Consider the following 24,120-nt stretch of genomic DNA (forward strand, 5'->3'; position numbering starts at 1 on the left):
GTGATTTTGATGTCTATTTTAAAATTCCAAGGTTTCAGGCTATTTGTTCTCAAAATGTTTGACAGCATGAACTCTTATCTATGTAATATATACTATTGATACTGGAACTATATAGTAAAGCATAGGTTTTGAGCAAGAGGATCCCTCTTTTAATTCATGCAGTTTGTCTAATCAGGATTTAGTTAATAGGATACCTGATAAATATAAATTATAAATGTTAATAACAGTGAAGGTTTGTTTTCTGAGCTTGTGGGTTGGTTTCCAAACATTTTGTTACCAGGGTAGGTACCATCTTCAGCAGAGTTTAGGGAATGACAGTGTCAGTGTAGATCTTATGATGGGTCAAGTGTGGGTGTGTCAAGTGAAGGTCTTATAATGGATTAGGTATGGTTGTCTCAAGTCAGGGTCTTTTAATGGGTCTTATGATGGGTCAGGTGTGAGTCATCAGTGAAAGTTTTGTGATGGAGAGGTTACATCAGGTGAGGGTCATTGGGAGGTGACGCGCTGGTTGGGGGGGATTGTGTGGGTTGGTTGGGGGTTGGTGCTGTCTCTGGTTGTCTATGCAGTTGATTTGGATTCTCACAGGTTCGTAGGTGATTGTAGATCAATGTATGATGGAATTGCTTACATAAAACAACCCACAAGTTCAGGGAATGAACCTTCATCCTTATCCTACACCAAACCACTCTAATGTGTCATACTATTTAAACAAAAAACATATCCATAAAAATATTGCATGTATTTTTGTAATGTATTTTATTTTATAATTCATTATATTTAAAATGAATAATAAAATAAATGTATTATATTTATTTTATTTTTATAATGATACTATATTTCTGTGATGGCAAACCTTTTTTGGCATGCATGCCATAAGCAGGGGGGAGTGCAGGGGGGTCATGCATGGACATGCCACACCCATAATGCAATACACGGCCTCCCCAGCGTGCATGCGTGCATGACAGGCGCTTTCCCCATTTTTTGCATGCTTTTTTCACCTTCCTCAGGCTCCAGAGGCTTCATAGGAGCCTTGGGAGGGTGAAAACAGCCTCCCCTGCCACCCCAGAGGCCCTCCGTAGGCTTCAGGAGCTTCCCTGAAGTCTCTGGAGAGCAAAAAATGACCCTACGAGCAAACCAGAAGTCACTCCTGGTTTCTCATAGGGCCGTTTTTACTCCTCCGGAGCTTTCAGGGGGCTTCCCTGAAGCCTGTTGAGGACAGAAAACTTGAAGTTCAGGAACATAGGGCCATTTTTTTTGCGCTCCGGAGGCTTCAAGGAAGCTCCTGAAGCCTCCGGAGGGTCTCCGGGGGGCAGGAGAGGCTGCTTTCACCCTCCCCAGGCTCCTATAAAGCCTCTGGAGCCTGGTTGGGCGAGAAATGGCTTTAAAGAAGGCTGAACGCAGCTTGTAAGCGTGCGCATGCGCGCTAGCCAGCTGACAGGGCAACGCCTCGCATGCCCTGACAAATGGCTCCACGTGCCACCTGTGGCACTCATGCCATAGGTTCACCGCCCCGGCTATATTAGGTGCCAATCATAAGAATAATATGATATAATATTGGAAGTCAAAATTCCAGAAAAAATATTGACATGATTAATTCTGTATATTCAGTTCAATGACATGCACATTATGTTTAGCAATAATTACGCATAGCATTGCTAAACATTTTGCTGGGATAAAGATTTTCATTTGACTCTAAAAATTCCTTGAAATAGGAAAATTTTAATGCAGCCCTTTGAATTAAATTACAAGTAAACTGTAAGGAAATCTTTTATAGTTCAAATACAACCAAAGATTGAACAGTCCCTTATAGAGGTCAGTCCACAACTACAATTGGGACTGGAATCAAGGCAGATGTTAAGGGAATCATGCTGTTAAGTGAAACAGTCTTCATTATTGGCTTGCTCATCAAAAGCTGGCTTGAAAGGTCTCAAATGGCGATCAGGATCATGCAGTCACCATACAAATGCCGGTTGACAAGTGGCCAAATTTTCAATACTATGAGCATGTTGCAATGGTCATAAGTGTGAAGACCAATTAAGTCACTTTTTTCAGTGTTGTAACTTGGAGTGATTGTTAAATGAATGGTTATAAATTGAGGTCTACTGGTAAACAAAATAAAATAAAACAAAACACCATTGTATAAAATAGAAAAATAAACACAAAACTGGAATTAGTTAAACCTCACTGATTGGAAAGACAAATATATATATATATAAAACCTTATATATATATAAAACCTTTTAATACTAGTTGTATTTTTTAAGGTCTTACATCACCCTTCAATCTTAAAATAGCTTAGCTAGAGAATATTTATATATTTCATTTTACATCCTACATTCTTTTCTAATTGATACATTGGTCAGGATACCATTTACAATATTCAGCTGTGTAAATTGAATGATAGATTGGGCAATTCATTTGCTTCAGGCAATAGATACAGTTTAAAGCATTGTTTTCCCATTGGTAGAAAATCCTGACAGCCTTAAATTCATGACCTCAGGGGATTGGGGTGGAGACTTATTAATGCCAGTCATTTGCATTTCTCATTTTATTCTAGAATAAAGTTCAATTAAGTGTTTAGTCTGAATTGATTAAAAAATGTGAAGCTGAATGTTAAATAGGTTAGCGTTAGGGGTTAACATGTAAAAAAAGTCTATATTTACTTTCAGACTTCTGAAATTCACACTACTATATTTTCTATCAGGACAAAAAACAGAAACACTTGAAATAAGTTTGGCTGTCAGTTTGTTGGCTACATATCAGATTCCTGATTATGTGCTTTGGAGACAGAAGTCCAATCTAAGCAATAGTAAAATATAAGACACATTCCTATTTTCGATTTAATAAAACTTTAGAAATAAGCCATTATTTTTGTAACCTTGGAATTGCACTTCAAAACATGAGAGAGAGAGGGGGAGGGAGGAAGGGAAGGGAGTGAGGGAGGGAGGGAGGAAGGAAGTATGAAGGAATAATTTGGGATTCTGGAAATTATATTCAATTAAATTTGTACCTGCCTGTTTATTAGCAATAGCAATAGCAATAGCAGTAGACTTATATACCGCTTCATAGGCCTTTCAGGCCTCTCTAAGCGGTTTACAGAGAGTCAGCATATTGCCCCCAACAATCTGGGTCCTCATTTTACCCACCTCGGAAGGATGGAAGGCTGAGTCAACCCTGAGCCGGTGAGATTTGAACCGCTGACCTGCTGATCTAGCAGTAGCCTGCAGTGCTGCATTTAACCACTGCGCCACCTTGGCTCTTTATTCATTTTTCTTTATTTTAGTCCAAGACAAGCATGGAAAAAAGTGATCAAATACCAGCACAAAAGAAAACATAAATTTTGATGATATGAATAAGGTGACCAGACATCCCAATTTCAGCGGGACAGTCCCTCTTTTGAACAATTTGTCCCGCATCCCTGGTTTTTAAAAAAAAGTCCTGATATTTTTAAGTTACGAAAAAGCCTTCAGCCGCCTTGAGGCTCTCCTAGCAACTGGGAGCATATATTCTTCGAGCCGAGCGCATTCACGCCCGCGCGTCCTTGGGAGCTGTCGCCAATGGCTGAGGGAGGAGAACACTTTACTCCATGTGGAGACCGCAGGCTTCCCTCACGGATTTTTTCTTCTTCTGTTGCTTTGAGCAGCCTCTTCCTCTCCCCCTCTCTCTTCCTCTCTCTCTCTCAGAGCTAGCAGCTGCCTCCGAAGCTGTCCAAGCTCAGCCCCTCCCCTCTCCCCAGACTGCTGCTTTGCCTCAGCTGCTTGGGGCTTCTAAATTGGCATTGCATGTTGTTTGGGAAAGGGGTTACTGTGCCATAGAAACACAGCATATGTCTCACGTGGCTGATAACCTGGTCTCTATACAGAAGAGGTAATTTTAAAAACTTTGGAGCGAATCCAGAAAGAGGGGAGAAAGAGGCTGAAGGAGTGTTTGCACAGGAGGGGGAATTTATAAACAGCCCAGTGAATCCAGAGGAGGAGTGTGTGTGTGTTTGTGTGTGCGTGTATGAGAGAGAGAGAGGGAGAGAGAGAGAGAGAGAGAGAGACACTGAAGGTGTGCACAGGAGGGGGAATTTATAAATGGCCCAGTGAATCCAGAGGAGGAGTGTGTGTGTGTGTGTGTGTGTGTGTGTGTGTGTGTGTGTGTGTGTGTGTGACAGAGAGAGAGAGAGAGAGAGAGAGAGAGAGAGAGAGAGAGAGAGAGAGAGAGAGAGAGAGAGACACTATCACTAAGTGTTGTAGCTTCTGATTCTTGATGAATGTATTCTATTTTATTTTTCTTTATGTACACTGAGAGCATATTCACCAAAGACAAATTCCTTGTGTGTCCAATAACACTTGGCTAATAAACTATTCTATTCTATTCTATTCTATTCTATTCTATTCTATTCTATTCTACTCTACTCTACTCTACTCTATTCATTTCTATTTCAATTCTAATAAGGAGTTTAGCTTCTCTCTCTTGAAAATGTAAGCTAGCATAAGGCATTATAATGCAAGCTAGCTTTAGCTTTCAAACAATTCATTTAGTGACCAAAGTTACAATGGCATTGAAAAAAGTGACTGATGACCATTTTTCACACTTAGCGACCGTTTTTCACACTTAGCGACCATTGCAGCATCCTCATGGTCACGTGATCAAAATTTTGATGTTTGGCAACAGATTCGTATTTATGATGGTTTCAGTGTCCTGGGGTCATATAATCGCCTTGTGTGACCTTTTGACAAATATAAAACTTTTAATCAAGCCCCTCCCCCCCGGTCAATGGTGTCCCTCTTTACCAATCTGAAAATCTGGTCACCTTAGATATGAATATATAGAATTCTACATACACTGTGGAATGCTATTGTTAATATTTATTGATTTGATTTCTAACGTGGGCAACATACATCTAAAATTAAAAACAAATTAAAAATAATTAAAACAATACAAAATTAATATATAATGATTATCTAAATCCAACCAGTGTTTCAGATTTAGTTATGTACTATCTTCAAAAAAGTTCAATGTTTTGCATCACAAATATTCCATTTTTACAGCTCTCTGGTGACCTTCAAGATAACTGAGATGTCAGCTGTCAAAAATCTATAAAGCTTAAATGATCAGGTGCAGAAAAGACTTGGATGACACATATTTCCGTAACACGCAACATGACACATAAATGCAAAATATCTATAAACACCTAATTCATCCTACAAAAGGGAAGAGATCACTTCAGTGTAATCGGTGTAATTTTCAAATTATTCCCAACAAGGGAATGCATATACTGTTCTAACTTTAATCTCCTAGGATGCAAAACGTAAGATATAATGCATATACTGATGTCATACATTCATATAAGTCTTACCTATTGAAAAATAGTCATTAATTTAATAGCTCAGCTATCACTTAAACATACTCTTGGTGTTACCTGTGTAGTTCCTAACAGGATATTTAGTTTAAACTCATATTGTTTTCAATTATGGCCTTGACATCAGGTAATTTGAAGTTATCCAGTTGTTATAAAATTTGGTAGAATCAGGCTGCTAGGAATAGGAACCTATTTTTATAAAGAATTGAAAAAAGATTATAAAATTTATATTAACTATTTATGAAAAGTTTGGAATAAAAAGGTTGATTTTCCTGTTTTCCTATTCCAATGGAAAGCTGTTTTAATGAATATGAAATTAGTTTCTTTTGATCTTAAAAGAAGGTTAATATAACTTAAAATTCCATTTTATTTATATTATAAACTTCAAAGAATTTAATATAGGTTGGTTACAGTTACCTTGCTATTAAAGATATAATTTAGGAGTTGGATTATTATGATATAAACCAGAAACATCCAAATATTGGCACATTTTGGGCTTAAAACCACAGAATTATTATTTCACCATCCTCAAAATTCATTCAATGTAATTGCAAGTATTCTTGGATGAAGAAACTTCTACCACAGAATTTAAAAGAAATTTTCTCATCTGTTTACAGATCTTTATGAAAGAGAACATTCCTATAGATATAATGCTGCAGCTAGGGAAAAGAATAAAATGATCAGTTCTGCTGGGAGTCAGCAGAAGAGAAGAAAGAATTGTGATGAATTGATATTATCATTTTTTTTAAAAAAAGAACATTTCCAGAAAATTTCAAATATATCCATGCCATTCCTAATGTCAATAGTGTCAGGCTTCTCTATAGCAGACAAGACTGGAAACAGTTAGTCCTAGGAACAAGATCTGGCATAGCTCTGGATAGTAAGATTTATTAATAAGATCTTACATGCACCTATAGAAATATATTAAATAAATAAAGTAATAATACAAGAATTCTAATGAGTTCTCTATTTTCACCTGGGCAACCTACATACATAAATCGATTAGGGTGGGAAGATTGTATTTTTTAATTTCCTCACATCTTTTGTGAAAGTAGGATGGACTGAATTTTTTTTTTTTTTTTAGAAAAAAACATCTTTACCTGTTTTGGAAATGGCTACTAAACTTATAGTAATAGCACTTAGACATATAAGACAGTAAGAGCCGAGGTGGCGCAGTGGTTAAATGCAGCACTGCAGGCTACTTCAGCTCACTGCAGTTCTGCAGTTCGGCTGTTCAAATCTCACCGGCTCAAGGTTGACTCAGCCTTCCATCCTTCCGAGGTGGGTAAAATGAGGACCCGGATTGTTGTTAGGGGCAATATGCTGACTCTGTAAACCACTTAGAGAGGGCTGAAAGCCCTATGAAGCGGTATATAAGTCTAACTGCTATTGCTATATATACCACTTCATAGTGCTTTATAGCTCTCTCTCAGCAGTTTACATAGTCAGTATATTGCCCCCAACAATCTGGGTCCTTATTTTATTGGCCTTGAAAGGATGGAAGGCTGAGTCAACCTTGAGCCAATAAGACGTGAACTGCCAAATTGCTGGTAGCTGGTAATCAGCAGAAGTAGCCTGCAGTACTGCATTCTAACCACTGCAACACTGTGGCTCAGTAGTGGACCAGTTTTAACAAAAAAAATGTGAAAGTGAGTAAGTGTATGAACTGCAGGAAGTAGAACTAAATTTTTATCATTTATTTATTAAATATTTAATAAATAACTGAATGATTAACAATTGTTAAAACATTTAAAAGTAAGAAAGCAAATAAAATAAAATAATCATAAAAACTACAGGGAAAAACAAAAACAACATAAGACAATAGAATAATAATGACAAAGACAATAAACCTAGAGACGAACAATATAAACACAATATCAAGACAGCCTTTGGCACTGACCAAAAAATAGCCAACATCTTAAGAAATCCCAAAGACAAGTTCTAGCTAGAAAACCAAGGAGTCTATGAAATACCATGCAAAATCTGCCCTGCAACATACATTGGACAAACTAATAGTAAAATAAATGCACGCATCACAGAACACAAGAATGCAGTCAGAAAAGAAGAAAAAACTTCTTCCCCTTTCCAGCACCTTAAAGCAACAGGAAATGAAATTGATTTTGAAGGAACCAAATTACTCTCCAAAACTGAACACTTCAACAAGAGAATAATTATGGAAGCTATCTAAATAGAGAAACACCCCCACAACATGAATAAATGTGATGATACCTCTCGCCTACCAGACAACTGGAAACTAGCCCTAGTCAATAAACGAGTCACATCCACAAAAACCAACACAGGATCCAGAACAACACAGGATACCATCACCAATCACCCCCACAAAACATCAATTCCATTAAACAATCAAGATGTGACAACACAGCCAACCAATCCATTTAAAGCAACAAAGCCAACATTCCACACAACCCCACCTATATTTATAGAAAAACGGCAGCTCCGATCACGCTTTGCTCACGCAAGCATGAATCCAAAGGCACCAGCCTGAAGATGACGAGTGTGACCTCGTTGAAACGTCACCAAGATACTGTCAATCTTACATGGGAAAAGACCCGAATATGCCAAGACCTGCATGTATGTATGTATGTATGTATGTATGTATGTATGTATGTATGTACGTACGTATATATGTGTGTGTGTGTGTTGTACGTACGTGTGTGTGTGTGTGTGTGTGTGTGTGTGTGTGTGACCACAATGGTGACAAAACCTTTGTTTTCATAATTCAAAGAGGCAGAGTTCTTATATATTGCAAATGTTATACTTGCCTGGCATTATTCCTTAATTTCCAAGGTCATGGCCTCATTAAATTTAATATGTTTTCTTATACTTCACCAACCACATTTCTCTACTTAGCCATTTTGGTTAAGTTGCCCTGCTCTACTGTATATAATAAACAACTCTAAATCATGTTGTACTACGCTATCTAATTCTAGTAATATATCACCAAATAATCATAAGTCAAAGATAATTTCTGTTAGCTTTTAAAATTGCATTAAAATACATGCATGTAAGCCATTGACCTTTTAATTGCAGTAAAATTTAATTAACACAAAGCTTGCTACTAAGGAATATCTTTTGGATATTGTTTCTCATTGTAATTTCAATGAATTCTTAATTGCTCATTCAGAGAGGAATAGACACATTTTCAGGTTTTCTGAGTTAACCTTTATGTGGTGTTACGTGTGAAAGTGTTAATTGTAATGTCAACTGCTGTTATATTAAAAAAAAATAAACAAGTTTTCTAAACAAAATTAGTTTTGCTCCACTACACAATTACAATACACAATTCCATAATATGTAAAACATTTACAAAGCAAGAAATTTTAAAAACACACAGCACAAGAATGCATAAATGAAAAAAAAAGATCTCTATGTGCTTCTGTAACACTGTGGGTGGAAAAGTAGAGCAATTCTATTAGTAGGCGGGGCATCCAAAGTTGAAAATTCTGTTTTATTTAAAGGCATTCAAAATTTGTAACAATACTATGAAAGTAAAAGATTTTTTTCCCTTTCTTCCTTCCTTCCTTCCTTCCTTCCTTCCTTCCTTCCTTCCTTCCTTCTTTCCTTCCTCCTCCCTCCCTTCCTTCCTCCCTCCCTTCTCATAATCAAAGTGAACCCCAAGTCAGCTGTGCCCTTGCTCCACTTTTTGACTTTACTATATCAGAGTAAGGACCACACAGTATTCCTCTTGCACTAAGGAGAAATGCGTAAATACCATTTTTCCTCTACCTAAAGAATTTTATTTATTTCTTTAGCTTGGTGATAAGATCTGCATTAGGGAAAATCCTCAGAACCACACCCTTAATAACAAAATAACAAAATTTGAAGGTACTTAGAAATCTTCTAATCCAACCTCCTGCTCAAGCAAAAAACCCTATACTATTTCAGACAATGATTGTCCAATCTCTTCTTAAAATTTTTGTTCTTGTTGAATCTGTGCTCATTATTAATATATACCACAATATTTAAATAAAATATATACTTATAAAATGTGTTGATGTAAGAAATACAGAGGAAAAACACTGGATATTTTCTTTAAAAGAAAGAATAGAAAGTCTTGCTGAAGAAAAGCATTTCTTTCAAATAATCGTTGCAGAAAAGAATTAGTCCTTTCAAAACAATCCACCAATGGGATACATTGTTCCTCTCTGTGAATCTATTTCAAGAAGAGAAAACTAACTGTGGACCTGAGCTAACAATTTAAAAATTGTGTGTTCTCAGTTCCAAAAGGTTGCCTATTTTGAGTTTGTATGGCAGTGTCTATTTCCTTATATTTAACTGAGACTAGAATTACAAATACCTCTTTACCTCTTTATAGGATTGGTTCAGCTTGTAAATGAAATCACTTAAACTCCTTGCAGCAATTTAAACTCACTAAACTCACATAAAATTCCTTGCAGCAATTTACCAGTGGAAGAATTGATAACATGAAGGTTTATCTCAAATCTGGTTTTGGTGCTAAAAATAGAAATTTAAAATAAATAATAACATTTTCTGATAAACATACATACCTAAATCATGAATGAATGCACCAACTATCCTGAAGAGGCTACTTTATATGACTGGTTTCTGAAATAACTCTAAAAAAATTCATTCCAGTGGAAAATGTATCATGGAAACCATTTTGTTGTCAACATGGAATTATTGTTCCTTAATTCATGCATCTCCTGATAAATTATATAAGTAAAGTGACCAGATTTTAAAACTGGTAAAGCGGGACACCATTGGCGGGCGGGGCGGGGTGGGGGAGGCTTGTTCTTGATTAAAATTTTTGCCGCCTGGCACTGAGGTGAAGCCGCCAAAGCTCCCGCCCATGGCAGCAGCAGTGCTTCCTCCCCCTCCGCTCGGAGCACCTGAGCTGGGCACTGCATTACCCCTGCCCTGCCCCCTCCTCCGCCGCCGTGCTTTTGAGGAACAATCGGGCCTTTTTTCCTGCTCCCGCCCCTCTGCCACCTTCCTACTGGCTCCCGTGCCTCAAGGCTCCTCAAAAGCACGGCGGGAGCTTTGGTGGCTTCACCTCAGCCGCAGCGCCAGGCAGCAAATACAGCGGTGCTGTTAGAGGAGGAGGAGGCAGCAGCAGTTAGTCCGGTGGTAGCGGGGGCTTACCATCAGTCCAGTCGCCCCATGCTCATCACAACAAATCACTGCTACACCCAGCCCATGTAAGCGTTGACTTCTGCAAGAGGGGCGTGTGCACAAGTAGTCTTTTTATAGTCTGGAGAGGAGCCTAATGACCACCAGCTGAGTGTAATTACCTCCTGTAACTGTGCAACTGTTCTTGACGCCTATTAGCTCTTCGGTGGCATGCATTCAGGAACAACTCACTACTGGCATCCGGCTCACTCTCCCTTGTCTCCTCCCCACTGGTCCAAGGCTCAGGCGCCTCCTGGTGGCCAACCAGCCTCTCTGCGCCCTGCTCGGAGTCGGAACCCTGTCCAGGGTCCTCCACATTCTCCAGAGCCGACTCATCGGGCCCCTCACTGTCGGAGTCTGGTGGTAGCTCCAACGGCTCCTGCTGGGCCACAACACATTAATATGACTATGTAATCATTACTGCCTTGAAATCAGCAATTATATTAGTTAAACACACTGAGGATGCTTTTCAGTTGAAATGTGGGGATAAAAATAGTAAACAACATTGCTGGACCAATGTTGTCTTTCAGTTTTTGCTTAAATTGCTTCTCCGTAAAACAATACAAGATTGTTACAAAACAATGAGCTTAAGTGTTCAGTGTGAGAGTTACATTGGAGACATTTCCATAAAATTATGAACAACTAAAGTATGTTTTCTGATTAGTTATATTACAGATGCACAAAAGATTAAAACAAAGCCCAGTTCCCCAGCTATTGAGCCAAACAGAAAGGAAGTGGGCACGTTTTATATCACACTTCTAAGCTGTTCTTATAATTCCTTGAATTTTCTGAATGTGTTCTATACTTCTCTTTTCTTTGGCTTTTTGTTCTTTTACCTTTCATTCCCATGATGTCCTTGCCCTCCTCGTAAAGCTTTTTTTTAAAGGTATTATTTCTCTCTCCAAAATCTCAGGGTTAGTTAGTGTATATATTTTTAACAACTCTCTCTTGAGTATAACTTGTGTATTTTTGGTTGCACATGCCCACAGGGCACTTGAATCAGTCTATTCAATTACTGTAATTCAGTAATTTTATTATTGTTTTATCAAATAGCTTTTATTGTTATAAGTACTACCCACTGGAAAGAAAAAATGCATGCAGCCATGATTACCCATTTAAATTAATACACATCTAGAGAAATAAAGACTAACTAATTTAAATGCAGTCTTATTAAGAGTTATATTGTTGTAGGCTCACTGAATATACCAGAATCTGAAGTCTGCCAGGAAAGGTTTGTAGCTTAACTAGAATTCTTTAAAATTATGACAACCACTTATTAAAAGCATTCAGGTGCTTCACCATTTTGAAAGAGAATACTTCTCACAGCATTCGTTTATAATGAGTCTTTTCAGACAAATTTCAAAGTGTGTATGGTTCATGTATTTCAAACTGAATTAACACGTATTTTAGTATTTATGAAAGCTAATGCCTAATTGTTTCTGAACATTATCTAGGGAAAATATTTTATTAAAAAAGCAGAAATAATTTTCCTCTTTTATTTGAAGTGGAACTGAATTGAATTTGCACATACTGGAGAGAGCTGTGGTAAATTTTTAATTGTTTCTAATTCTATTTTTTCAGCGCTATTTAAGATTATGCAAAATCCAATGACAAATTATCCTATCATTTGCCTTTATCCACGTGCCTCTATCATCATATTTTCTCATTAGTTTGCATATCAAACTGTTATTAAAAATATATTTTATTGACTTTACAATGAAACCTTAATTTAATAGACAACTTTGGATGAGGAATAACCATTCTTTCTGAATACTTGTTAAGCCACAAGCTATGTCATTGGGTTGATTTGTGTCATTTATATAATTACATCATGTTTGCATAACCTCATTTTTCAACAATGTAAGCTGCACCATTTGCATAACATGCTTTATGATGAAATAATACAAATGATAGATTACTGTAAATCAGTGGTGGGATTCAAATAATTTACCAACCAGTTCTCTGCCCTAATGATCAGCTGGGTAGGCGGGGCTCGGTGGTCAGGTGATCATGTGGGCATGGCCAAGTCAATGTCACTCAGGTCAATGGGCACTTTGCCTTAGTTGTTACAATGGTAATAAGGGTTAACTGGAAAGGCAGTTTCTGTAAGCAGGGCAATAAAAATTAGGCTAGAAACAACACCAGAATGTTTCCTTCCTGCCTTCCTTACAGGATTAGCCCTGTAAAGTGGGAAAAAATAAAATATTTCTTCCAACAACTGGTTCTCTGAACTGCTTAGACAGTTACCAACCGGTTCTCCCGAATAGGTGTGAACTGACTTAATCCCACCATTGTTGTAAATGCAGTAAATTAAAACTCAAAATCAGTATAGTGGGGATATGGTCTCTTAGAACTGTTTGAACTTTCACAGGCTTTCAAAACTGTTGTGATAGTCTTTTAGACAACTTCTGAAGATTGGGACTGTGAATGTTCAGAACCATCTAATTCCAAAAGAATACTATATCTCGTAATTTCTAGGATTGTGCTCTTCCCTATGAAAGCAGCTCACAGGATTCTTCCTGGATTTATATCTCCTGTAGCTGTGGCAGGAGGATTGTGAAAAAATATAATTATCTATTGATAAGCAATCAACAGATGATATGTTGTAAGTGGTTTGTCTCTCTTTAAAAAAAAATATGAAGTTTCATAAGGAGCACAATGGCTTGCATGATTAGGGCATTGGGGTGGAGATTAGCAAACCCATGTTTGAGACCCTAGTACAGCAGAGTTGAGCTCCTATCCTTTGCTCCAGCTCCATCCAGAGACATGAAAGGAGCCCAGTTGGGGGATCCCCAGGCAATGGCTAATCCTTTCAACCTGAAACAACCTTGGTGCTTCTGACACAAGTGCTATGCTATTAAGTTTCATTATAAGAGAAAAGTATTGAAGAAACAAATGTCAGAAAAATAAGAAAAAAGACAAAATGGAAGGGAAAAAAGACTTCTGACTTTCTTTTTAAATATATATTTTAAATATATGCTAACTATTTTTTAGTAAAGTCAAGATACAGCAGAAATGAAAGTTGCCTTTAAATAAAATGATTTGTGTAATACAATATTATTAATAAATATACAATTACTTAACTTGACTACTGTAATATTTGCTGTAGTGTTGATATGATTAAGTTATTAGCATTGATTTACCTTACTAAAATACTCTTGAACAACTCAAGTTGATTTTATTTAAAATAAAACATATGTACAGAACTGTTTTTAAGAGCCTGAGTAATTTCCATAATTGTGACAATTGGCAAAACTTGATTTTCATGTTTCAAGACAAAGAAACATTGGATTATTATCTGCAGTCTAAGCACTGAAGCCTAACCTCCTAATTAGGATGAAAAACTCTCAGCAGCTACAAACCTAGTAAGTCACAACAAGTCAATATTTTTAATAAGGATTAATTTAAGAAACCTTACAAGGTTATACTAGATGGGATCCTGGTATGTTTATTGATTAATGTATGGTATAGCAGATAAAGGATTTATTATATAAAGTAACAGCATAATTATAATTTCTTTTTCTTATCAAATATTAAAAACACTTGTTATATCTTAGTAGAAATCCTTAAAAAGCAGCTAATACAAAAAAAAACCTTCATCGCAGCACTGATTTTCAAGGAGAATTATACTATTCAAATCTGAAGATTGTGCTTCAATTTCATAGTTACCTACCTGAGAAACTTTATTCACATTTACAATCATTTGTTTCTTTACATGTTTCCCCTCCCCTTCCCTGCATTCAGTCATGTCTGATTCAAAGAGACTCCCTGACAAGTCCCAGAAACTTTCTTAGCAAGGTTTTTCAAGTGTTTTTTTTTGCCATTGCTGCCTTCCTAGGTCTGAGAAAAAGTCATTGGCCAAGATGACCCAGCTGGCTTTGGTGCCTAAGGTGGGACTGGAACTCACAGTCTTTCAGTTTCTAGCCTTATAATTATACTACATCAAACTGGCTCTCTTTTACTGGTAGCATAACAAACATCCTGGTGGATAAATACACTAGAGGGCTACATATAATGTGTAGAAGACAACTAATTTCATTATGACATCAAATGTGCTAATTATTAAATTAATAAAAAAAAATCTATTAGATGATCACAAGACATTTTCAAACAGGTATCACTAAGAAGTATACAATTAGTATTGAAATATTTTATTAAAATATGTATGGCTTTATAGGACATTATAACCGTTGTGAATTTTGTTGAAACTATATATGTACTGTAACAATTCTTCAGAAGTGTATACAATTCAGTCAGATATGAGTTTTCATATAAATACTTTCACAGTATCTGAACAAAGGCTAAGACTGGAATAGATCCCGAAAAAGTAAAACCCTTTTTAGAAAGTTGAAAAATATATTTGACTTATAAAACAAATAAAGGAACTATATACCTTGAGAATTTCACAAAGATAAGCACCAGGCTACAAACTGAGGCTAGGTGGCACTAGTATGCAATTAAAACTATACACTGTCCAATATTCTCAAAAACAAGCAGCATGTACAAAATTAAACAGTTTATGATTACACTTTGCAAGGTTTCTTTCTTTTCTGTAATTTGAAACTCTGGAGGATTAAATGCTTAAATAGTACTTGTAAAGACATAACTGCATTACCAGATATGTATTTTGTTACAGTATATGTTTAACAAAACCTTGAGTATGATAAGCACATAGTATTTGGGGGCAACCTAGAATATGTTTGAGTATGTTTCTGAAGCAGAAATGTCTTACCAAAGTTGGCCCCTTACATCACTGCTATCCCCACTACTTCCACTGTCATGTCTCAACATCCCATGGACTTCTAGGGATGGAGGTGTTTGAGCTTTCTGCTAATTCCTCCATCTATTTCATGGACATGCTTTAAAGAGGTAAGAAATGAATTGGTAGTTAGGACCCTGTCACTCTTAAACAGTCAGTAAGTTTTCTATACCACAGTGCAAATATTGTTCAAAGTAAATTGAAACTTGATGGTCACTCCTCTCTCATACATGTCATTCCAAATAAGGATTAAAGAGAATTTATCATGGAAACTGTAGGAACAAATTTGGCAATTTTTGTGCCAGGAATTCTTTTCAGATCCCATTTGGACTCTTTGAAACATATAATATTTTCCCCTAATTTAAAAATCTAGATTGCCAATGGAGAATTATGTAGTCCTTAATTATTCCCTATTCTCTCACTTTAGAACTGGGGTGGTAAATGTGGTACATGACAACTCCCATAAATTTAAACGGTATATTAGAATTATAAAATATTATTTAGAATAGTCCATACTTATCCTAGACTATGCATATAACATGCACTTCCTTCAGTTTAAATTGAGACACGAAGACAGAAAAACTCAATTACTTATAGGAAAATAGATTATGTATCAATTATCAACACATCTTTTTTTATTTGTTGACTTAGACAATTGATCTATTTAGAGCAATTATGTGGATTCTGATTACTGGTGTGTTGAATATAGAGTTGTCTTCTTACAAAGCATTTTCTCTATAGACGTCTATAGATTCTTTAGTATGGCAGTAAAAAAGATACATTCAAACAGCCATGCCACTTTTTTATGCCACAACTTGAGAAGAACTGACATTATATTAATTTCATCACTTTATAATAGCCAAGCTTGAAATAGGCAAATATCCTCTCTCCACTTCTCATACAAGACATTCGCTAAGGAAAAACAGTAGTGTAATAATGATTTCATGTTGAACATATTTATTTTCTTTAAAAACAGACACAATATAAGAGACTTGTGAATCAGTGATAATCTACACAGAAAGTTCATCACACATCTCTCCCCCAGATTTTACTAATGATACAGACATATTTCCTGAATTAACTGTAAAAGCTACTGAACTCAGTAACAATACATGACAATATGCAAGTTTCAGAATTCAGAATGAATTTATCCTACTCCTGAAGCAATGGAATTTTTTTCTGCAAGCTACACAATGAAAACTCTAAGTAATACAGTACATGGTGTTAGACTACCGTGTTTCCCTGAAAATAGGACAGGGTTTTATTTTCTTTTGCCCCATGAAATATGGCCTTGGGTTTATTATCAGGGAGGGCTTATTGTTTTGGGGTTGCTTGAGAGCAGACTCCCGAAGAGCCAGGCACAGCCTCAGGGGCAAAGCAGCCAGGAGGTGACCACGGTCACAAGCAGCCACCCAGCTAATCCCCTCTTCAGTCAGGCAGAGTGCCATTCACTGACCTAGGGGGTATCACTAAGGCACCAAGCCACGTGGCGCTCTGCCCGGCCCCCCAGCTCCCACGGCTTGGCACATTCGGGATACCTCCTAGGTCAGTGCATGGAGCTTTGCTCGGCTGGTGAGGGGGATTGCATGAGCACCTGTTCCCAGCTTCACCAAGCCCTTGCACAGCTCTCCCAGAGCACGGCCACCAGCCGTCATGGCCACACTCCGAGCATAACTTCCAAACTCCAAAACTCAGTTGCTGAGTCTTCCAGCATCGGCCGCTCTGGGGGAATACTCTCTATGGTGGGACAGCTGCTGGAAGACTTTCTGTCTGGAAGCCGGCCCACCATTGAGAGCACTCCTAGAGCGGCCGATGCTGGAAGATTCGGCAGCAGAGTTTTGGAATTTGGAAGTTATGCTCGGAGCGTGGTGGTGGTGGCCAGCGGAGGTGTCCTGGAAGAGCTGCACAAGAGCTTGGTGAGGCTGGGGGTGGAACAGGTGTTCGTGCAGCCCACCCAGCTCCATGCACTGACCTAGGGGTATCCCGAATGTGCCAAGCCGCAGGAGCTGGGAGGGGTGGAGCGCCACATGGCTTGGCACCTTAGAGATACCCCCTAGGTCAGTGAATGGTGCTCTGCCTGGCTGGAGAGGGGATTTGCCGGGCGGCTGCTCGTGAGCATGATCACCTCATGGCTCCTTCTCCCTGAGGCTGTGCCCCACTCTTCAGGAGCCCGCTTGCAAGGGAGCAGTCACCCAGCAACTCCCCCCTCTGGCCAGACAGAATGCCACTCCCCAACCTTGTTGTATCTCAAAGGCAGCAAGCAACGAGAGCGCCTTTCCCCCCCTCCTGGCTCTTGCGGCTTTGCACCTTCGGGATACCGCTAGGTCGGTGAGCTGTTCTCTGCCTGGCTGGAGGGGGGGGGTTGCCCAGGGGGTTCATTTTGGGGGGTGGGCTTATATTTTTGCCCACACAAAAAATGTGGCAAGGCGTTAGTTTCGGGACATGTCATATTTTCGGGGCAAACATGGTACAATTTACCAATGAAATTTGGCAATTTGATACTGGAAAAAAAGTTATTTTTCCCTACTCTTTAAATTTATTAAATTTATTAATATTAAATTTAAATTCAGGACATTGTTTTTTCATCCCATTAGTCTTCATTCTGCTCATAATATCAATAGCTCATAATACCAATAGGTCTGTAAACACCATGAATCAAAAAAGCAAACTATTTTTCCATCAGTTATGCCCAAAAGATATGTTGTACTGGCACATTCATAAACATCCAGATAAAATTATATCTGGAATAATGACACCTATCTAATTTATCAATATGAATCTTTTAACTACCCCCATGCTTGATACAACCATATTCATGATAAACAGGAATTTAACAAACCATATTGACATGACCTAAAACTGATACTAAATAATATTTGATGGTTTCAGTCATTATAACAAACTAACAAAAGCCACATTATGCTATCAAAATGCTTCAACTAGTCTAATGAATTTATCTTGCAAGTTTGTTTACCTGTTTATAAAATAAGAACAATCCCTATGTTAAGTTGTTGTACCTGTTATAATTTCTGAAATCATGATGGCTGGCTTACCATTAAATGTGACTCCTTACTAAACATAAGTGTAAAATACATTTCTGTGAGTTTAGTTTTATCGCTTCAGAGAAGAAATATTTCCTGCCCAAATGAAACTGAAGAGAAAGAAGGTACAAAAAAATAGCAAAAGGATGAAATGTGAGAGGAGATTATAAATTTACATTATCAAGACGAAATTCCTTTATTCATTTGTATTGAAATGAAAGATATTCCAGAAAAGATTACAGCCCCAGCTAGCTCATTGATCATATGCACTAGTCTTTGTAGCACAAAACATTGAATTGCTTTTCCCTGAGGGTGACTGTGTCTCCAGGTGTGCTAATAATAAAATTAATAGCTTAAAGGAAATGCTTGCTACTGCTGCTGCAGCAGAGTAAGCCAATTGCTTCCAATGTTCCACTGTCCTAATTCTGTAGTGTATACATCCTTCCTCAGTCACCAGTGACTTGTATGCAATCTCACAGGTAATCAATATAATCTTCATTTCAAACAAAGAAACAGGATCAGGTTTAGAAGACTTTCAAATAAAAGCTTACGGAGCATTTTTATTACTATATTAATAGTGCAACTGTATCCATGTCTAATTGAAAGTAAGTACACTGAACCTGCATGGGACATGGAGGCCCTTTTGCCAAATTGTTATAGTTAGAAAAGGAGTTTTCTTACTTCTGGTCTTGTCTTGAGAATGACTTAGAAATGTTACATAAGTATGGTTGTCCCCACCAAAAGAAAAGTCTTGGCATAGGATTAAGCAAGAATTTAATAATACAATAATACAATAGCAGAGTTGGGAGGGACCTTGGAGGTCTTCTAGTCCAACCCCCTGCCGAGGCAGGAAACCTTATACCATTTCAGACAAATAGCTATCCAACATTTGGGGCATTCACAACTTCTGGAGGCAAGCTGTTCCACTGATTAATTGTTCTAACTTTCAGGAAATTTCTCCTCAGTTCTAAGTTGCTTCTCTTCTTGATTAGTTTCCACCCATTGCTTCTTGTTCTACCTTCATGTGCCTAGGAGAATAGTTTGACTCCCTCTTCTTTGCAGCAACCCAAGATATTGGAACACTGTTATCATGCCTCCCTAGTCCTTCTTTTCATTAAACTAGACATACTCAGCTCCAACTTCATGCCACTTTCATTATTTAGGATAGTATAAAGCAGAGGTTGTATTCAAATAGTTCTGACCAGTTCTGACAAACCAGTAGCAGAAATTTTGAGTAGTTCAGAGCATCGGTAAATACCACCTGTGACTGGCCCTGCCATGATCTATTCGCTGCCTCCTCAGTCCCAGCTGATTGGGACGAAATGGGGATTCTGCAGTACTTTCCCCTGGAGTGGGGTGGGAATGGAAATTTTACAGTATCCTTCCCCTGCCATGCCCACCAAGCCACACCCACAGAACCAATAGTAAAAAAAAAAATGAATCCCATCACTGGTATAAAGATAACAGAAATAGTATACAATTATATTAGGAATAATATATGGTGTTAATATGCATTCTGGTTATAATGTAAACAATAAGATTATAGAAAGTATTTGAAGGAATTGTTTCGCAAACAGAAGTCTGCAAGAAACACTTTTTTAATATAAATCATCTGTGCTTTCTATAACATTTGAAGGGCTGCTTCATAGATTGTTCCAGGATGTTTCTGCATGTATGACTGTGCATATATGGCTACTTTGCAATGGGAAGCAAAATGGCTGCACAATATATATCCATGTAAGTTAGCTAAGGATAGCTTCTCAGAGAGCCATTCAAGCCTTGAAAATGACCTTATTTATTTAATTATTTGGAGCTAAAAAGCATTATTTTAAGGACACTCCACAGACCTAGCAAAGAGGAATAAACAGATAACATGTGAAGAAAAATGGTTTAGCAGTGTCACTTTACAGCATTTGAGTTTTGAGATGCACTAATAAGGAAGCATGCCCAATTTCTAAGTTGCAATCTGTTTAGTATATTTTTTATGGTTTGTTATTGTGGCTGCTGTCATTTCTCTTTCCACTTTTTGATCTAAGCTACATATGCAAGCATTTAACACTTTGGAAACCTCTAAATAGAGTTATAGTGTATGGCAGGATTGTAGGAAGACTGTAAGAAGTGCTTTATAAACCATGCACTTATAAGAAACACTTCTTTTCAATTTGTTAAAGCAGTCCTATCTTCTCAGCAAAGCAAGCCAAAAGAACATGAAAATATACAGAGATAACTAGGTGGATTGTGTGAGCCTTGAACAGCTACTTTTTTTTTTTAAAGGGATGACTTGTCAAGCTGATTTGGAGTAGGGCTTTGGGAAGCTATCAAATGTCTTCCGAAGTTCTACAGCATTAAATCAGTCCTGGCTATATAATAATGTCGAATTAAATTTGCATGCTGTCTTGATCTTTGATAATTATGCTGGTTAAGATATTGGAGAAAGTGATGTAAATGATAATAAGTCACCCGAGTTGTTTCAATATAAGATGGGTGGCAAATAGATTTAATAAATAATATCATAGTGCCATATTTGTATTCTCTATTATGCCATTAACTGGGACATTACAAGGGTTGAATGTAACAGTTATGCCTCTTATGTAAATTGTTGTGGAATAATTATGTTTCAAACTTGATAATTGTCATTCTATTATTTATTAAATTATTGATTACTGTATATTTGACTTCAGTGTCTCATTAGTACTTTATTTCAATTATGTTTTATTTTACTTGATAAAGAGTTTTTTATGAGACGTCCTTGGTGCTCTCTGAGCATGGTTGTTTTCTTGTAGATGTTTCATTACTCATTAACATCATCAGTGTGTAATATATGGGTAATGAAACATCTGCAAGAAAACAATTAGGATCAGGGAGCACTAATGACCCCTATTTGAACCCTGTCCTACAAATATTCTCCTTTAGCGTCTCCTATGTTATCAATAATTGTAATTAAGTTTCTTCAGACAGCAGTATTTGTTCAAAGATATACTGCAATGGTATATACTTTATTTAAAACATTTAAATAAAATTGCATATTAATTTTAAATAAAATTGCAAATTAAAAAAATTGCAGAGAGCAATTTTTGACTGCAACAGCATACAAATATATTTTATGAACAAATTAATAAATAATTTTCTACTAGTTATCTAGTGGTCATAGTGCATTCAGAAAGTATTCAGGCCCCCTTCACTTTTGTCAATTTTGGTATGCTGAAGCTTGAACCTACAGCTGTTGAAATTCATTTTTTTCTCATTATGTACATTCAGTAACCCATAATGTCAAAGTAAAAACAGAATTTTAGAAATGTCTGTATATTTACTAAAAAAATGAAACATCACAGTGGCATACGTATTCCGACCTTTTGCAACCCTTGATATTTAACTGAGGTGTCTCCAGTTTCTCTTGATCATTGTTGACATGATCCCACACCTTGATTGGAATCAATCTGTGGTAAATTAAATTGATTGGACATGATTTGGAAAGGCACACACTTCTCTATAGAAGGCCTCATAGATGACAATGCACACTGTTGCAGAGCAAAAACCATGAGGTCAAAGGAACTGCCTGCAGAGCTCAGAGTAAGAATTATTGCACGATTTGGGGAAGTCTACAATAAAATTTCTGCTGCACTGAAGCACATAATTCTTAATAGAAGAAGTTTGGCACAACCAGGACTCTTCTAAGAGCTGGTCTCCTGGTCAAACTGAGCAATTGAGAGAGAAAGGCCTTAGTAAAAGAGATGACCAGTAAGATTGGTCATTCTTACTGAGCTCCAGAGATTCTGTGTAGAGATGAGACAGAGTTCCAGAAGGACAACCATCACTGTAGCTCTCCACCAATCTGGATTTTATGATAGAGGGCTAGACAGAAGCCTTTCCTCAGTGCAAAACACACAAAAGCCCTTTTGGAGTTTACAAAAAAGCATCTGAAAGACTCTCAGACTATGAGAAACAAGATTCTCTGGACTGATGAAACCACAGTTGAACTGTGTGGCCTCAGTTCTAAATGTTAGGTCTGCAGGAAACTAGGAATCGCTCATCACCTTCCCAATATCATCCCAACAATGAAGCATGGTCCTGGCAGCATCATGCTGTGGGAGTGTTTTTCAGTAGCAGAGACTGGGAGATTGGTCAGGGTTCAGGGAAAGCTGAATGGAACAAAGTACAGTACCTCAATGAAAATCTATTCTACAACACTCAGGGGTGTCAGACTGGGACAAAAGTTCACTTTCCAATATGACAACAATCCTAAGCACACAGACAAGGTAACACAGGAGTGGCTTAGGGCAATTCTGTGAATGTCCTAGAGTGGCCAAGTCAAAGCCCTGACTTGAATTCTATTGAACATCTCTGGAAGGAACTGAAAATAGCTGTCCATTGATGGTTGCCATCTAACCTGACTGAACTTGAGACTATTTACAAGGAAGAATGGTGGAAAATCTCCCAGTCCAGGTATGCAAAGCTTGTCACATTATACCCAAGGCTGTAATTGCTGCCAAAGGTGCTTCAACAGTACTGAGTGAAGGAATACTTATGCCAATGTTTCATTTTTTTTTCTTTTTAACACATTTACAGGCATTTCTAAAATTCTATTTTCACTTTGTGATCACTGGGTACTGAAGAAGACAAAAATGAATTTCAACAAATTGACAAAAGTGATGTGGCCTGCCAGCTGAATAGTACTTTCAGATCCCCTTTACTTGTTCTGATCCAGCCTTAGCAGAAAGAAGAAACATATTGTTGATTTTCTAAATGGAAGCAAAATTTAGATTGTATCCTAGAGATGAAGACAGGCAGTACAATTTTGCAATCTTTGCTTACTACTTGGTACAACAAGACAAAATGACTACATAGGGAAAGACCAGATGTGGGTGTCACATAATGTAACAACTGGTTCGCCCAGCACTGGAAATGTGTTAATCTAATTAGCAATGTATTATTAATTACACTTGAAGACTATCAAGCAAAAACAAAACAAAACAAAAACAAATCCTATTGTCCAAAGTACGCTGTGTCTGATATTCATAATTTTTTCCTTGTGGAAAAGAAAATAACTTCATATAGCTCAATTTCTATATATAAGAAATAATCTAGATGCTACAGTGGACAGAATTACAGTTCTGTAATCAAAAATGCTATTGTAAAAAGATATCCCCAAAATAGTATTTTACCATTGACAATCTTTGACAAGCTTTCTACAATTATAGATCACTAAAATAAAATTACTCATTCAACTATTTGGATTATTCTATGTATAAAAAAAAAGCATAATATAATTCTTAGCATAGATTTTAAAATTCCTGTGTATTAAGGAGATACCGGTCACAGTAAATAAATCTAATGAAATAAATATTTATCATTGTACTTCCTGTTTGATTATTTTTTGTGAGATTCAGTATACCATATGTACCCGAGACCTGTTAAATATCATATTTTTTATCAATTTCAACACTCATTTTACTATTTGTATTAGTAAGTTTCAGTTCACTAGTTCTCTACCACTCATGAATTTTTGCAAATGGCTGCTGGTGAATTGGGATTTGGAGAACTGGAGCAGTAAGCAAACTCTTGCTTGGCCAGATAGAATACAATCTCTGGTTCCTTTTACATCAAATAATTTCCTCAGATTTGGGGACCAGAGGAGAAACTGATTCTTAATATTTTTGAATTCTTCTCACAGTGCTAAATGGATTGGGAATCGTACTTTTAAAATATGTATTCATCTGGCTATAACTGTAAAAGTGAACAGTACAATTGTAATTGTATTCAGATTAATCCTTACAATTTTCATCTGTGCTTAGTATTCTTATACCACTGCTACTGCTTCTTTC

The 24,120-nt window shown here is 37.1% G+C and overlaps 1 protein-coding gene across 1 annotated transcript in view; it reads right to left on the reverse strand.

The window, feature by feature from the left end:
• TENM2 (teneurin transmembrane protein 2) overlaps positions 1-24,120 on the reverse strand; it is a 928,661-nt gene that overhangs the window by 816,704 nt on the left and 87,837 nt on the right. The gene's annotated exons all lie outside the window — the stretch shown is intronic.

This window comes from Thamnophis sirtalis, unplaced genomic scaffold (assembly GCF_051295495.1).
Source record: "Thamnophis sirtalis isolate CommonGarterSnake01/CBP01778 unplaced genomic scaffold, rThaSir2_p1.2 scaffold_3, whole genome shotgun sequence".
Taxonomy (NCBI): domain Eukaryota; kingdom Metazoa; phylum Chordata; class Lepidosauria; order Squamata; family Natricidae; genus Thamnophis; species Thamnophis sirtalis.